The following is a 15,613-nucleotide window of genomic DNA, read 5'->3' on the forward strand; positions in this document are numbered from 1 at the left end:
GCCAATGAAGAAAAACGACGGAAACAGTGAAGACAATGCAAAGTTGAAGAACATGAACAACTGAGGAATTTCAAAAGCTGAGGAAAAACTCAAATAGAAGATTTTCAACTTTTGTGGTGGCGTGACCCACCGTATAAGAATGATGATTTCAGACACCGCGTACAATTATCGTAGGGCTCTAAGAATCAAATTCTTCATTAATTTCTTCACACTTAGAGTGTTATTCTTCATTAATTGAAGAAAAACGTTTCTTCATGTGTTGCACATCTAAGTCATCAATTTTGCATAAGTGTTAGGATGAGTGTCCTTTTCAAGGAACATTAGAAGATTCTAAGATATTTAGCTCACACCGCAACTTGCTAAATCTCTTCTCATCCAAGGGCTTTGTGAAGATATCGGCTAGCTGTTCTTCAGTCTTCACATGCTCAATAGAAATGTCGCCCTTCAACACATGATCGCGAAGAAAATGATGACGAATCTGAATGTGCTTTGTCTTCGAGTGCTGAACTGGGTTGTGAGCAATCTTGATGGCACTCTCATTGTCACAGTAGAGAGGCACATTCTTCATGTTAACGCCGTAGTCCTTGAGAGTTTGCTTCATCCACAACAATTGAGCACAACAAGAACCAGCAGTAATGTACTCAGCTTCAGCAGTAGACAGTGATACGCAGTTCTGTTTCTTCGAGGACCAACAGACCAAAGATCATCCGAGGAAATGACATGTACCAGATGTTGACTTGCGGTCCACACGATCACTAGCATAGTCAGAGTCAGAATATCCAATGAGATCAAAAGCCGAGCCCTTGGGGTACCATAATCCAAGTGTTGGTGTGTGAGCTAGATATCGAAGAATATGCTTCACAGCCTTATGGTGTGATTCCTTCGGTGTAGCTTGAAATCGGGCACACATGCAAACACTAAGCATAATATCTGGCCTAGATGCACATAAATACAATAAAGAACCAATCATGGAGCGGTATACCTTTTGATTGAAGTCAATACCATTTTCATCAGTGCACAGATGGCCATTTGTGGGCATCGGAATTTTGACGTCTTTGCAATCTTGCATGCCGAATTTCCTCAGTACATCCTTGAGGTATTTCTCCTGAGATATGAATATGCCATTGCGCTGTTGACGAATTTGAAGACCTAAGAAGAATTTCAACTCTCCCATCATAGACATTTGATATTCTTCACTCATCATATAGGCAAATTCATCACTATAACGTTGGTCAGTACAGCCAAAGATAATATCATCAACATATATTTGGCACACAAACAATTCACCATCATAAGATTTAGTGAAAAGAGTAGGGTCGAGTGAACCAGGTTTGAAGCCTTTCTTCATGAGGAATTCATTCAAAGTATCATACCATGCCCGAGGGGCCTGCTTGAGGCCATAAAGGGCCTTATTGAGTCTGAAGTCTTTGTCAGGATGCTTTGGATCTTCAAAACCTGGGGGTTGAGAAACATATACTTCTTCCTCAAGCTTACCATTAAGTAATGCACTTTTCACATCCATTTGATATAAAGTGATATCATGATGGTTAGCATAAGCAAGTAATATGCGAATAGCTTCAAGTCTAGCAACAGGTGCAAAAGTTTCATCGAAATCAATTCCTTCAACCTGTGTGTAGCCTTGAGCTACAAGCCGTGCCTTATTCCTCACCACAAGGCCATTTTCATCTTGCTTGTTGCGGTAGATCCACTTTGTGCCAATGATATTGTGCTTGCGAGGATCTGGACGTTTAACCAGTTCCCAGACGTTGTTGAGTTCGAATTGATGTAATTCTTCTTGCATGGCCTGAATCCACTCAGGCTCCAGAAATGCTTCATCTACCTTAGTGGGCTCTGTGATATAGACAAAAGCATAGTGCCCACAAAAGTTAGATAAATGTGAAGCTTTTGAGCGTGTGAGAGGACCTGGTGCTTCAATGTCATCGATGATCTTTTCAACTTGCACTTCTTTTGCAACGCGAGGATGAGCAGGTTGTCGTCGAGGAATTTGATCAGCATTTTCTTCAGGTGCATTAGCTCGACGTTCTTCACGTTCTGGAATGAATTCTTCAGCAGATTCTTCGGTAGGAATGACATCCTCAGTAGCCTTGAACTTGATAGTTTCCTCAGGTGCTGGTTCATCTATCACAGAGGGTAGGTGCTCTCTTTGCGAGCCATTAGTTTCATCAAACTGCACATCTACAGTTTCAACAACCTTGTGAAGAACATTGTTGAAGACTCTGTAGGTGTGCGAGTCCTTTCCGTAACCAAGCATAAAACCTTCATGTGCTTTCGGTGCAAATTTAGCATTGTGATGAGGATCTCTAATCCAACATTTAGCACCGAAGACTTTGCAATAACTCACATTGGGTTTCTTGTCAGTGAGGAGTTCATAGGCAGTCTTCTTGAAGAATTTGTGAAGATATACCCTGTTGATGATGTGGCACGCAGTATAAATTACCTCAATCCAGAAGTGACAAGGCGTCTTGTACTCATCAAGCATAGTGTGAGTCATCTCAACAAGAGTTCTGTTCTTGCGCTCCACGACGCCATTCTGCTGAGGAGTATAAGGAGCAAATAACTCATGAGTAATACCAAGTTCATCAAGATAGTCATCAAGACCAGAATTCTTGAACTCAGTTCCATTGTCACTTCTGACGTGCTTGATCTTCACACCAAAGTTGGTTGAAGCCCTTGAAGAAAATCGTTTGAAGACTTCCTGCACTTCATGTTTGTAAGTAACAATGTGTAGCCATGTGTATCGAGAGTAATCATCAACAATAACAAAGCCATAGAGAGATGCGTCATTTGACACTGCTGAGTAATGCAAATTCCTCATGCCTGCATGACCAAGTCATCGATGCCATAGCCAGCCTTCTGAAGCCTTTGCAAGTAGGCACACGGCTGGTTGCGGTCCTGTAGAGAAATCAACAATATACAAGTCTCCTCTCCTAAAGCCTTCGAAGACTTTTGAATTGTCAGCTTCCATAACCACAACACAACGATACTTGCCAAAGACAACAACCATATCAAGATCACAAAACATTGAGACAGACATGAGGTTGTATCCTAAGGACTCGACAAGCATGACTTTGTCCATGTGTCGGTTGTGATCACAACCTTACCTAGACCCAATACCTGACTTTTGCCTTTGTCAGCAAAGATGATATGCTTCAGATGCGATGGTAATAAGGGAGCATCCATCAATAGATTCTTGTCACCAGTCATGTGATTTGTACATCCACTATCGAGGACCCACTCAGTGGCTTTGGGTTGATCATCCTGCAGATGAATTAGTGCAGCTTACGAACTTCATATACTTCATCAGTGAAGAATATGACATCACAATTCATCAGACCAATTTCATCAAGCAATGCAACAGTTAAAACAGTATGAGGACGTGAGAAATGAAAGTTCATTTCTTCATGATTAGCCTGCGTCCTTTCAGGCACTTTTCAGGTCTCCAGCAAATTCTTCAGACGTTAAAGTACGCCTGGAGACCTGACCCTGCATAAAACATTAGTTCTTTTTCTTCACCACCCACATCTGAAGGGGTGGCAAAGAGTTCATCACTCTGCGAGCTCCATACGAGAAAGGTGGCATAGAAGCCAATCCATTTCGTTTCACATAAGAGGAGTTAGGGTAAGCATATGAATAAGTAGAGAAATTCTTCGAGGACTTATGAACATAATGATTAGAAGAATAATGCTCATATTCATAGCCCTTAGCTCTTCCCTGTGAAATAGAGTTGTTAGCATGATGATGTTCATATGAGCACTTTGATCCTTTTGAGGAATATGATCCACATGAGGAATTCGATTCGTATGAGGACTTGGATCCATATGAAGAATTTGGTCCATATGAAGAATTTGACCTGGGGTTCCTATTCTTCACAGGTGGTGTCATGAGGACATTCACCTGAAGACTTTCAAGGCACCTTTTGGGAACCCAGATTTCTTCATAGGAGAACCGTTCCTGCAGTTAGTGCCAACATATCTAGCAAATATTTCACCATTCTGATTTTTAACAGTTTATAGTTGGAGTCAAATGACTCATCAGAAGAATGAGAAGATTCACATGTAAAGCCAGATAAATTAGATGGATGAACTGGAGGTCCCTTTGCAGCAACCCATGAGGTTTTGGGGTACTGCTCAGGCTTCCAATATGTACCATCAGCATTGAGTTTCCTCTCAAAGGCAATACCCTCTTTCCTAGGGTTCCTGTTGAGGATCTGCTTTTTAAGAACATCACAAAGAGTCTGATGCCCTTTGAGGCTTTTGTACATGCCTGTCATGTACAATTCCTTCAGCCCTGCATCGTCAGTGATACTAGCAATGTCCTCAGATGAGGAATTAGTGATAGCAGAGACAGTTGAAGAATTTGTAGCATTAGAAGCATTTGAACATTCAGGTGAAGAATTAGCAGATTCACGTTCAATGCATTTCAAACATGGAGGAACAAATTCTTCCTGAGTAGCGCTGATTTGTTGAGAAAGTAATGAATCGCGCTCCTTCTGAAGATCTTCATAACTCACTCTTAGCTTCTCAAGATCTTGCTTTCTTTGAAGAAATTCATAAGAAAGCTTCTCATGATCAGATAAGAGAGTGTTATGTTGATCTTGAAGGGTGTCATACTTAGTATGAAGTCTCTGAAGACTTTTAGCCAAAGCTTTTGACTGATCCATTTCTTCACCCAACATATCATTGCTCTTATTTAGCATGTATTGAACTTTTTCCAAAGCTCTTTGTTGTTTAGTGGCAAGGGAAGCAAGTTTGACATAGCTGGGTCCAAATTCATCACCAGATTCATCATCACTTGACTCGGATAGGTAGCATTCAGTTACCTCAGCATTTTTTGCCATAAGGCATGATGAAGAGGATGATGATTTTTGTTCGAATGTCATCGCTTTGAGAGATTCCTTGAAGTCCTCAAACCAAGGATCATGGCGGGTTCGATGACCTTCATAGACCTCAGAGAGACGGTCCCAGATAAGATTCGCATGATTGAGATGCATGATGTTCCTGAACTGATTTTGAGACAGACAGGAGCAGATGACGTCCTTCACCGTGAGGTTGAGAAGAGTGTACTTGCGAATGTCATCAGCTTCCGCCGTCTTACACAGATCGGTAAGGCCTATCTCAGTGACGGTCCACAGTTTGCTGTTCATCGCCATGAGGCGCTTCTTCATCATGGCCTTCCACTTGGGATACTCGTGACCGTCAAAGATGGGGCATGTCACATTCTTCATACCTGCGGTCGACATAACTAAAACTCTAGGCGGTTAAACCAAAATCACACAGAACAAGGGAGTACCTTGCTCTGATACCAATTGAAAGTGCGTTATATCGACTAGAGGGGGGGGGGTGAATAGGCGATTTTTATGAATTCTTCACTGAGGAATTTGCCAGTGAGGAAATTCCTTAGCAAAGAACTACTTGCAGCGGAATATGTACTCAAAAGTATGCATAGCAGAACACAAGCATGGTCATCATGATGAAATGAAGACAAGCACAGAGTACAGAAAGCATAAACACAGGATAACACAGGATGAAGACAAACAAAACTGAAGAAATTGAACTGAGGAAATTGAGAAAGTCTTCAGTCAAACTCTTCAAACACATATATGACAAGCACACAACACAGTAATGAGGACATGAAAGAGTTGAGGAAATAGAACCAGTAAGCTTGGTGAAGACAATGATTTGGTAGACTAGTTCCAACTGCTGTCTCAGTTGTACATCTGGTTGGAGAGGCTAGGTATTCAAACCTGAGGACACACAGTCCCGGACACACAGTCCTCACCGTATTCTCCTTGAGCTAAGGTCACACAGACCTTGCCCAATCACTCGTGGTAAGTCTTCAGGTGACTTCCGAACCTTCACAAACTCGGTCACTCGGCGATCCACAATTCCTCTTGGATGCTCTAGACCATGACGCCTAACCGTCTGGAAGAAGCACAGTCTTCAAAGGTAACAAGCGTCGGATCCACGCAGGATCAATCTCTTCAGTGATGCTCAATCACTTTGGGTTTGTAGGTGTTTGGGTTTGGGTTTTCCTCACTTGATGATTTTCGCTCAAAGTCCTCGGAGGATGGGATGCTCTCGAATGACAAGTGTCAGTTTCTCTCGGAGCAGCCAACCAGCTAGTTGTTGTAGGGGGTGGCTATTTATAGCCTAGGGAGCAGCCTGACATGATAAGACATAAATGCCCTTCAATGATATGACCGTTAGGTGGGTAGATATTTTGGGACAACTGGCGCATAGCACAACAACGGTCGAAAATTTTAGTATCAAATTCCTCAGAGCTATCAAATTGTAGTAATCAAACTTCTCGGTCTTGTACGAGTTGACGCGACACATCAAAGCACTGCACTCGATATAAGTCTTTTTACACATTTCAAATGGACTACTACATATGGATGTATGTAGACATATTTTGCTTCGTATGTAGTCACTTGTTGCAATCTCTAAAAAGACTTATATTTGGAAACAGAGGGAGTACAACGCATGCATGCATGCCGTGACCTCCCTTTTGATACTTGCATGTGTTGATTTGATGCACCTTGCCAAAATTTGACTATAAATTTAACTAACCAAATTTCCATGCATGTCACAAAAAATTACGGGGCTGTTTGGATTGTGACTATGTTTGTCTTATGTTGCCACATTATTTTCCTATACTTGCCTAACTTGAGTTGCTCAAATTGTTAGACACACTTTGGCTTGCCTAAGGGAATCTTGCCACACTTTTTGTGTCTATGACATGTGGGGTCCACTGCTAATAAAAAAAATTCTTGTCTTAGGTGTGGCGAATAAAAAAAGACTAATATTTAGGAACGGAGGGAGTAGAAAATATAAATAATAATGCATGTTGGGGCAACCCACATTTCCGATAATTTTAGCCGTGGGCTTGTTCACAAGTTTTACGAGGGGGTGGTTGTTCATTTAATGGAGGGACTTGTACCAGACTTGAACGATACAAAGTGCGACCTGGCACCCTAAAAAAAGTGCGACCTGGCACACCGTAACACCACTTGGAACAAGCGGGTAGCTATCTCAAAAAACAATCAACAACTAAAAAAACGGCGACCTGGCACGTACTCCAATTTTAAACGATTGTTTTGATGGAGTGAAAAACGAAAACTACCCCACTACGTATATATAGGCCGGAGCCTCCACGCTTGCTTGCTAGGGTTGCTCTATTCACACACTCTCATCCTCTCCAGATCTAAACAAGATAGGGGTGGTAACACTGTCTTTCTCCCTTCAAAAAACACTGTCTTTCTATCCTCACCGCTGGTTACAGATCCGGACGTATCCCCCTCCGCCGGTGAAGGGGAGGAGGGGCAGCGTTTAGGCCGTCGTCGACAGCGAGGGATGAGACCCACTGCCGGCCACACCGTTATCTCTGGCCGAGCGCCAACGCGAGAGGTCCTCCGATCCCTTCGTTGTTGCCCTAGTGTGGGCGGATCTGGCCTCCCGCCGCCCACCTATCCACATCCCGACGACCTTCAGGTATATCTTCCTTCGAAACCGCCTTAGCTCTACTTCCCCAGCTCGCTACGTCGCTGCATGTGCATCATTTTCTACCTCTCAGCCCCTCTCGATCGGATGGTCCAACGTCACCTATTTTTTTCTTCTATTGTTAGAGGTAAAGCTACTTCATGGAGTCGAATCTTGTACTTGGTTCAAACAATAAATAAAGTGGGGGTGGGGGAATTTAGTATGTAGTACATCGGACTTGGTACAAACAGGAAGGAAAGGGGGTGAAAGTAGTACAGACTGGTCATCCAACCGGTCTCTTGGTCGAAAAGGGAAATATAGGGGTAACGCTGTACACAGTGGTATGACCAGGACTAGATTTGCTATCCACACATAGGAGTAGGTGGCTAGAGTGAACAAAAATGGGACCAAGCTAGATATGTTTCTCGGATGTTTGTTTCTCGGGGCAACAAACTATGAATCACCACTTTATGCCCCTGTTTAGGTACATGGTGCTGGACTGCTGATGCACCCACTGTCCCATGCCCTTATACCAAATAGCTGTTCTTAATCTAATGCCCCTGGTAAAAATGAAGCCATGCCACTGTTAGAAGCCATGACAAGTTTAGCCAAATGTTTTTGCCTGTAATTGTTTAAGACTCTGACTGTTTCCTCAGCCAAGGCCATTCAAGGGCTCCGGCAACGACTACCTTACATGTGAGACGATCCTCCAGGGAGCCCTTCCACTTCTGCTGTCTCACTTAATTAATTAGGAGTACTTAAGTACCACTAATTTATTTCTGCCTAATTTTCCTATCGGAGTTAAACAAATCTTTAGTAGCACCCTATGCTGAATCATGTACGTGTGTATGTTTGTCTATGAGGTGAATCATGTGGTGGAGCAGGGAGGGAATGCTATCTTTACCCATTAAGATAATGAGGGTGCTTCTATTTGTTAGTGTATGTTTCATCAAGTAGTGCCACTATTACAGTAATCTCACTCTCTCAATATATGTGCCAACAGGGATGCTCGATTTTGGTGGAACTGCACAAAAACTTTGGGTGCTTCATTGCCTCGACAGCTTCCTTCCTTTCCTGTTAGTCGCTAATCTCGGCTTGCATTCTTCCTTTGCCGTCAATCCTTTGGCTTATCTCGGCTTCCAGTCAAAGGAAATAGTAATTGATATGCTACCTCACACAGGTTGGTACTGGTCTTTATCCTGATTATTGTGCTTGTCATATGTATTGGTAATTTGGTATTGTGCTACTGTTTACTGATTTCATAAAGGAGTAACTTGGATCCTGAACTGAGAGGCAAATCATTACATCGGGTGATTTCAGTAGAACTGCACAAAAAGATCAGATGGACAGGTACTTATGCTGCTGCTATGTACTCCAAAGTTCACTCAGACAAGCATCGATGTTGACAAGAAGAAGTGCCGATATTCATTCGAGTATCAACCGGCGTCAACCAATTGTCAAACTCCAAGTATTAGGAGAGTGAACGCCGGCACCGGCGTCCTTCGCCTTGCCTCAGACTTGCCAGAGGTGCGATAGGGTGCGTTGCTCGCGCCCGTTGGCCCTTTCCATGCCGGCGTGGTCCACCGAAGCTTCGGCTTCTAAGCGGGAAACCCACTTGACGAGCTGGTAGTAAAAATCGGCGTCGCAAACGCGTGCGTGCCCGACAGCCTCCAGGGCTATTTGCCGGGCGCCGGCCTCCACGTAGTCAGCCCACGAGCGGGCGCTCTGCTCGCGACTCAGAGCGTCGGTGCGCTGCTGCTCCATGTCCCGCTGGCGGCGCAAATCGGCGATACGCTGCTCATCCGCCAAGCGGTCGCGCTCCAAAAACTCCTGCTCCTCCGCCAGGCGGTCGTGCTCCAACAAGTCCTCGATCTCCGCATTGCCATCTAAAGACCAATAGAATGCCTCCTCCCTCCGTCTGCCTTCCGGTGAAGAACCGAACACTAGTTTCGGCGGTGACCGCCTTCGGCCACGCCTATCGCGGACGGGCGGGGGCATGGCGGACGTGGCGAGAGCGAGGATAAGTGGCAAGCAACGTCGGGCCAGTGGGGGCTTATGAGGATAGGGCGAGTTGGGTCACGGTGCCACCATAGAAGGCCGAGAACAGTACTTATAAGCGGAAGGTAGTGCGACGGTCATCGGAATTCAATGCATAATGAAGCAGGCATGGCTTGGCGCGCCAGCTTGCTGTGGAAAACTAGAGAAACTAAAATTCTGACTGTGCCATCCCGTCCCGTCCGTGCTGGATCGCACGCCGGCCTTACAGTCAAACGAGTGCACTCGAATCATCTCCCTCCTTGTCAATAACGATTCCACGGATTTAAAAGGCCCACAACAATTAAAGCGCATCTTTTTTCGCATCAGTTAGCTGCCTTAATTACGGCCGGCTGCATGCGGGCACTCAAAATCGCTCGCAGCCAGTACGCGGAGCAACATGCAACGAGTCGCAGCCGAGGGCATTAATTGATGAACTTTAGCTGGGAGATAAGGCATTTGCGAACGTTTTTGCTAGCAGTTTCTTCAGATTCGCATGGCATTTTCTTCAGAGCAGCTTGTCAGTTTCTTCAGAGGTAGGCATTTCTATTCAAAAAACTGCCACTTCGGATCTTGCGTCGCAACTAAAACAACCAGGAGCGCATTAGTAGGCTAGCTAGTGATCGATCAGTAACTTGTAAACACTGAGCGAACAGATATAAGGAACTGTTAATGCATCTCAATGATTCACAGATCATATACAAATATGTAGCTCCAAAAGCAAAGGTCAGCCACAACTAAAACCAACTAGTACGATTCCCATACATAAGATCAACATGTTAATGCATCTCAATGATTCACAGATCATATACAAATATGTAGCTCCAAAAGCAAAGATCTAGAAAAAACATATGTTCTTCTTACTAACATGGATGCTTCTCTTGGCCAACATTCAGTACAGACTGAATGACAAATTTGTTTGTGAAGTCTACAATTCCTCTTGCAAACGTAAGTGGTTTCACCAACAGCTGGAACCATGGGAATGAACCACACATGATGGAGGAACATCCACTGCAATATGATTTGGTCTTCTCTTGATCACACGGCGAGACTATTTTCGGAATACAAACTTTAACTTAGGCAAAATGATGCCCATTGTATAATCAGACCAAAGCAATGAAGCACCTAGTGTTGGCCAATAAATAGTACAGTACTACTTTTCTGCAGTCCATGAAGTGACTATCCAATCTTTCTGTGTCTATTTTGAAATGGCACTGCATGCAGTGACTATACTATTCTCTTGTGCAGTTCAACCAAAATTGTGGTCACTTTGTGTGTTTGCTAAATAGCAACGGGCAGACATCTCTGTATGCACAAATATCAAGCAGCTAGTAAACATATACCCCACCTTGTATTTTCGGTTTAAACATGTCTCTTCCGCTTAGATCTGTCATGTTTTGCACTGGACAATTTGATACAGTCATGTTTTGCCCTGGACAATTTCATACTGAATTGATTTGCTTGTTCAGAGCAGAAATATAGCGCCTATTCTTCATCAGACCAAGGATATCCATGTTCGTAGTGATGGAAGAGGTGAAATCGATACAACCGAAATTGAGCATCCAGTCATTGAATCATGTCCTGCACCTCCAATGTAGGTCCACCCTGCCAATAAATTCACATGCAAACCACTAGTATTACTATCTAATGACAGTACAAAAAGAGTAGCAAGATAGTAGCAAACCATGTACCTTCTTAATGAACAGCTCGTAGTGCCACCAATTGGATATAAAGGTTTGGGAGAAAACATGCTCCTAATGTTGAACCAGTTGGACTTTTTGTGCAGTTCCACTAAACTCGAGCATCCCTGTTTGCATAGATATTGAAAGTGTGATTACTATAAAAGTGGCACTAGTTGAAGCATAGACTCACAAATATAAGCATTCCAATTTCTTAATGGGAAAAGGTAGCAAGACTGTTTCTAACCACCTTTTTGAAGGAATAAATAAGGCAACAGAGGCTGATGTCAGAAAGGCATATATATTTCTTTCTGAAAGAATGATCGATTCCTAACCTTTCCTCTTCTTTTAAGCATATTTTGTGCAATTCAACTAAAATAAAATGCCATCACCACCTTGACAATTCAGTGACACTGTACAAAAGGAAATGACTTAACATTACATCATGATGTCAGGTATGTAGTCGACAGGCATTAGAGACAAACTTACAGACCTCCTCCGATAACATAATGAACATTAATTTTAACAAAGCTGTGACTAGCTTTACCGGGATAATTTGAGTGAACTCTACACCCTCTGTTCCTTAATATAAGAGGTTTTTGCGGTTCAGTTTAAAGTACCCAAACGTCTACTAGTATTTAGAAAAACAGGTAGTAGTTTTGTTGAGCACATATCTGGGAAAGCTTGCCACCCTTTATTTATGTCCATACGCTAATGCAACACCATTCAAAATTTCGAATACTACAAATATACACTAATCCAGTGGCTAGTGCAACAGTAGAGTAGTTATTTTATTACAGGGTACCGTACAATGGTTTTACTGAACAGATTTCAATAAACTCTGGCACTGGAAGATTTCTATAAGAATTAACAATACAAAATGTAAAGGTAACACGTTTCAGCATTGGTATACTAGCTGTGCATGAGCATTAAACCAAATACAAAAGTCTGAAGGTAACTAGCATTATTAAGTAATGACAGTATAAAAAAATTGCAAACCATGTACCTCCAAGGTAAATATCATTTCGAACTCGGGGGGACTTAAAAATTGCTATCCCAATCTTGATAATCGATCAAACATAAAAACTTGATCGAACGAATCAAGAGAACACCCGGAGGAGGAGGTGCCCACTCTTAACCTTTCCTCTTGTCTTCATAATTTTTTGTGCAGTTTAACCAAAATAAAATGACATCAGCGCCTTGGCATTTTGGTGACACTGTACAAAAAAATTAACTTATCTCATGAAAGTGAGGTATGTAATCTATAAGCATTAACAGTGCAAAAATCTGAAGGTAGTAACAAGTTTCATCGTTGGTATACTGGATGTGCAACATCATTAGAATGCCTTAGTTGAAAAATCTTTAATACATCCACAATCAACAGCTAACCCTGAAATAATCCAGTGACATTAAATGGCATTGCTTAAATTTATCGGTGGCATTAGACTGAGTGCGGCATTAGTTAAATGTGGCATCACTTTAGCAGTAGCATTGCTGACTTGACTGCTGGCGTTATACTAACAGCAAAAAAGTTAGACTAAGAGCATGCGAGGCCCATTCGGACAGTGGGCACACCAGTATGATGTACCTCCACGGACGCATAGAGTGGTGAGGGAGGTATGGTTGCCCAGAGCAACAAATATCCAGGCAGCATATGTGGATTACGGCCCATTTTTGTTATGTTTAGCCACCTTTTTCCTATGTGAGGACAACAAACCGATCGACCTGGTCATTCTCTATTGGGTTGTCATGCCTTTCTACCCTTCTTCAACCAAGAGACACGAGACTCGTTCCTTAGCTACTGATTTTCCCCTTCTCAACCTATATGCGGATTCGATGCCTACTCTCTTGGACAGTACAGTCTCCCTTCCTTTCCTTATTCAACCCAGACATGGATTAGTCTGCATGAAGTAGGGTTTCCTTTAATAGTGAAATTAAGGTTTTCGTCTGCGTGACCAGCAGAGTAGAGATAGCAAATTGGGAAGATGGTGGAGTGGAAAAAGATCCACATGCAGCGACATGGCAGATGGGGCAATAGAACAAGGGTATGGTTCGAAAAGAGGTAGCATACCTGAGGGTCGGCGGGCGCTAGGTCTGAGAGGACGGCCTTGTCGTCAGTGCGTGACCTCGCTCGCTCACCGACGACGAGTGCGTCAACACTGCACGTCCTTTTCTTCCCCGGCGGATCTGTGACCACCGGTGAGGAGGGAGAGAGAGGCCGTCTTTTTTAGATCTGGAGAGAGGGTGATAGTGTGAGAAGCAAGTGGGCAGCCCTTAGCAAGAAAGCTCTGAAGCTCCAGCCTATATATATTTTTATACTACTAGTACTAGAGGTGGAGTAGTGGTAGAGTAGTTTATATTTTCTCTGCAAACAGTACCAGTTAGTCGTGCTTCAAAACTGAACGGCACGCCATTAAAAAAATAAAGTCGAGAAATAATGCGGCACCTCGGGCCAACGCGGCCAGATCGCATTTTGCACGAGAACTTACACACGATGTTTCGTTGACATGTGGCCCTGTTCCAACATGTCAGTGATACGACGGCGAGTCCTTTTGTACAATTTCCGAAAGGACGTGTAGGCCGGGGCGCCTCTTCGTGTACCGTGGCAAACTGGCAACCGTCCACTGACTCTTCGCCTTTCCCTCTCGATTTGGAACTGCTGTCGCACGCTCTTCCTCCCTCCTCCATTTGCCTTCACCCTTCCTTCTGCCATTGTTCGATCGTCTTCTCCATGGAGGGAACAAGCCGGAAACGACCCCGTTATTCTTGCCCCGATATGAAAGATGACGTGGTGGGGGAACTCATTGATCGGTGCGACGTCATCACCTCGACTAGCATGGCAGGTTCGTTCAAGACCATTCTCGACTCAACTAATAACATCATTACAAGGAACCCAAGGGTCCAGGATCGGTTTGATCTCCCTTATCTTCTTCGCTATAAGCCTGTTCACATGGGTGCGGACGACGGAGGCCTCGCCTTGTGCAAGTTGATGCCGCTTGATAATGATACGTGTGATGTCAAGATGCCATCGCTTAAGGGTAAGTCCTGGGCTGGCACAAATGGAGATTGGGTTGTTTATATTGGGTACAATTGCGAGTGGGAACTTATGAATGTGTACACTCGTCAGCGGATTCCACTTCCAAAAATCTCCGAGTGCCCTGAGGTTGAGCACACAGATGATCTACGTACGTTCAAATACGATCATGGTGACTGTCGTCTACTGAAGATAGCAATTTGTCGAGTTCCCAACCGCTCTTGGAATTACAAGAACTATCAAGTTGTTGCTATCTTCGATAAGCTTGTTGCCGTCCTTCGTGGTTCGACCGGATGGATATTGCTCAAAAATCAGTTTCTATACACGTATGTGTAATGTGATGCAATTGAATACGAGGATCTTGTGTTTGCTGCCACCACTCGTGGCACTGTTTTTGCATGGGATCCTCGTAGTTTCGGTACGTTTGTCTTCCACCGTAATTATAATTGTTTCATCCACATGCATGCGGGTTAACAAGTTTCCCTTTACTAATTAACCTTCTTCTTGTGTTTCCAAGGTCCTGTGAACATTCCACCACCTATACTTGAAAATTTTTATAAGCAAGGGGGATATGACGATGGTGATGATCACGAGCATGAGGAGGAGCAGAACTTATATACTCAGTGGCACCTGGCAACTAATTCCGATGGATCACCTCTTCTTGTCTGTATACAGTGCACTCAGATTGTTACTACTGAGGAAGCAGGTGTTGTCTCCCATGGTTGCCCTCTCCTGACCTATTCCAACACCCGTTGCATGGTATTCAGGACGTATACTAGTGTGCTAGCGCAAACACCTTCTCCCTGGTTCAGTATTGATAGTCTTGGAACAAACTCGCTCTTCCTTGGACCAAACTATCCAATGATGGTGAAAGGCGATCCAGCTGTTGTTGACACAACGTTACTACCATTTATGAGAAGCAACTGTATCTATACCTCGGACATTTCGGTGGTTCCCTACCCTGGTCCTGATATATGCCACTTCAGCCTGGATGATCAGTCCTGCGTTGCTCTCGATATTGACAATAGCTGGCCCTTCCCAGAGCACCTATGGTTCAAAGCAAGCGTTTCCAATGCCGAGGATTGGTTGAGTTGAAGTTCATTTCATTGCTTGTTATTTGTTGTGTGATGAAAACTTTAGTATTTGCTAGAATGTTTTGTGGGAAATAATCTATAATCCAACATGTATCCTCGTTGTCGTTGTGTGTTGCTGACTTGTTGTATTTAATGAATGGTACATTTCAGTTGCGAATGCATGTCATAGACTCAATTTATGAATGGTTTTCGAGTCACTTCTTGGAGTGTGAGTACCGTAGTAGTATAGCCAGCATCCGGTTAGTATATGAAGTTGCCACATCACATAGAGCC

Source organism: Triticum aestivum, chromosome 4D, assembly GCF_018294505.1.
Source record: "Triticum aestivum cultivar Chinese Spring chromosome 4D, IWGSC CS RefSeq v2.1, whole genome shotgun sequence".
NCBI classification, from domain to species: Eukaryota; Viridiplantae; Streptophyta; class Magnoliopsida; order Poales; family Poaceae; genus Triticum; species Triticum aestivum.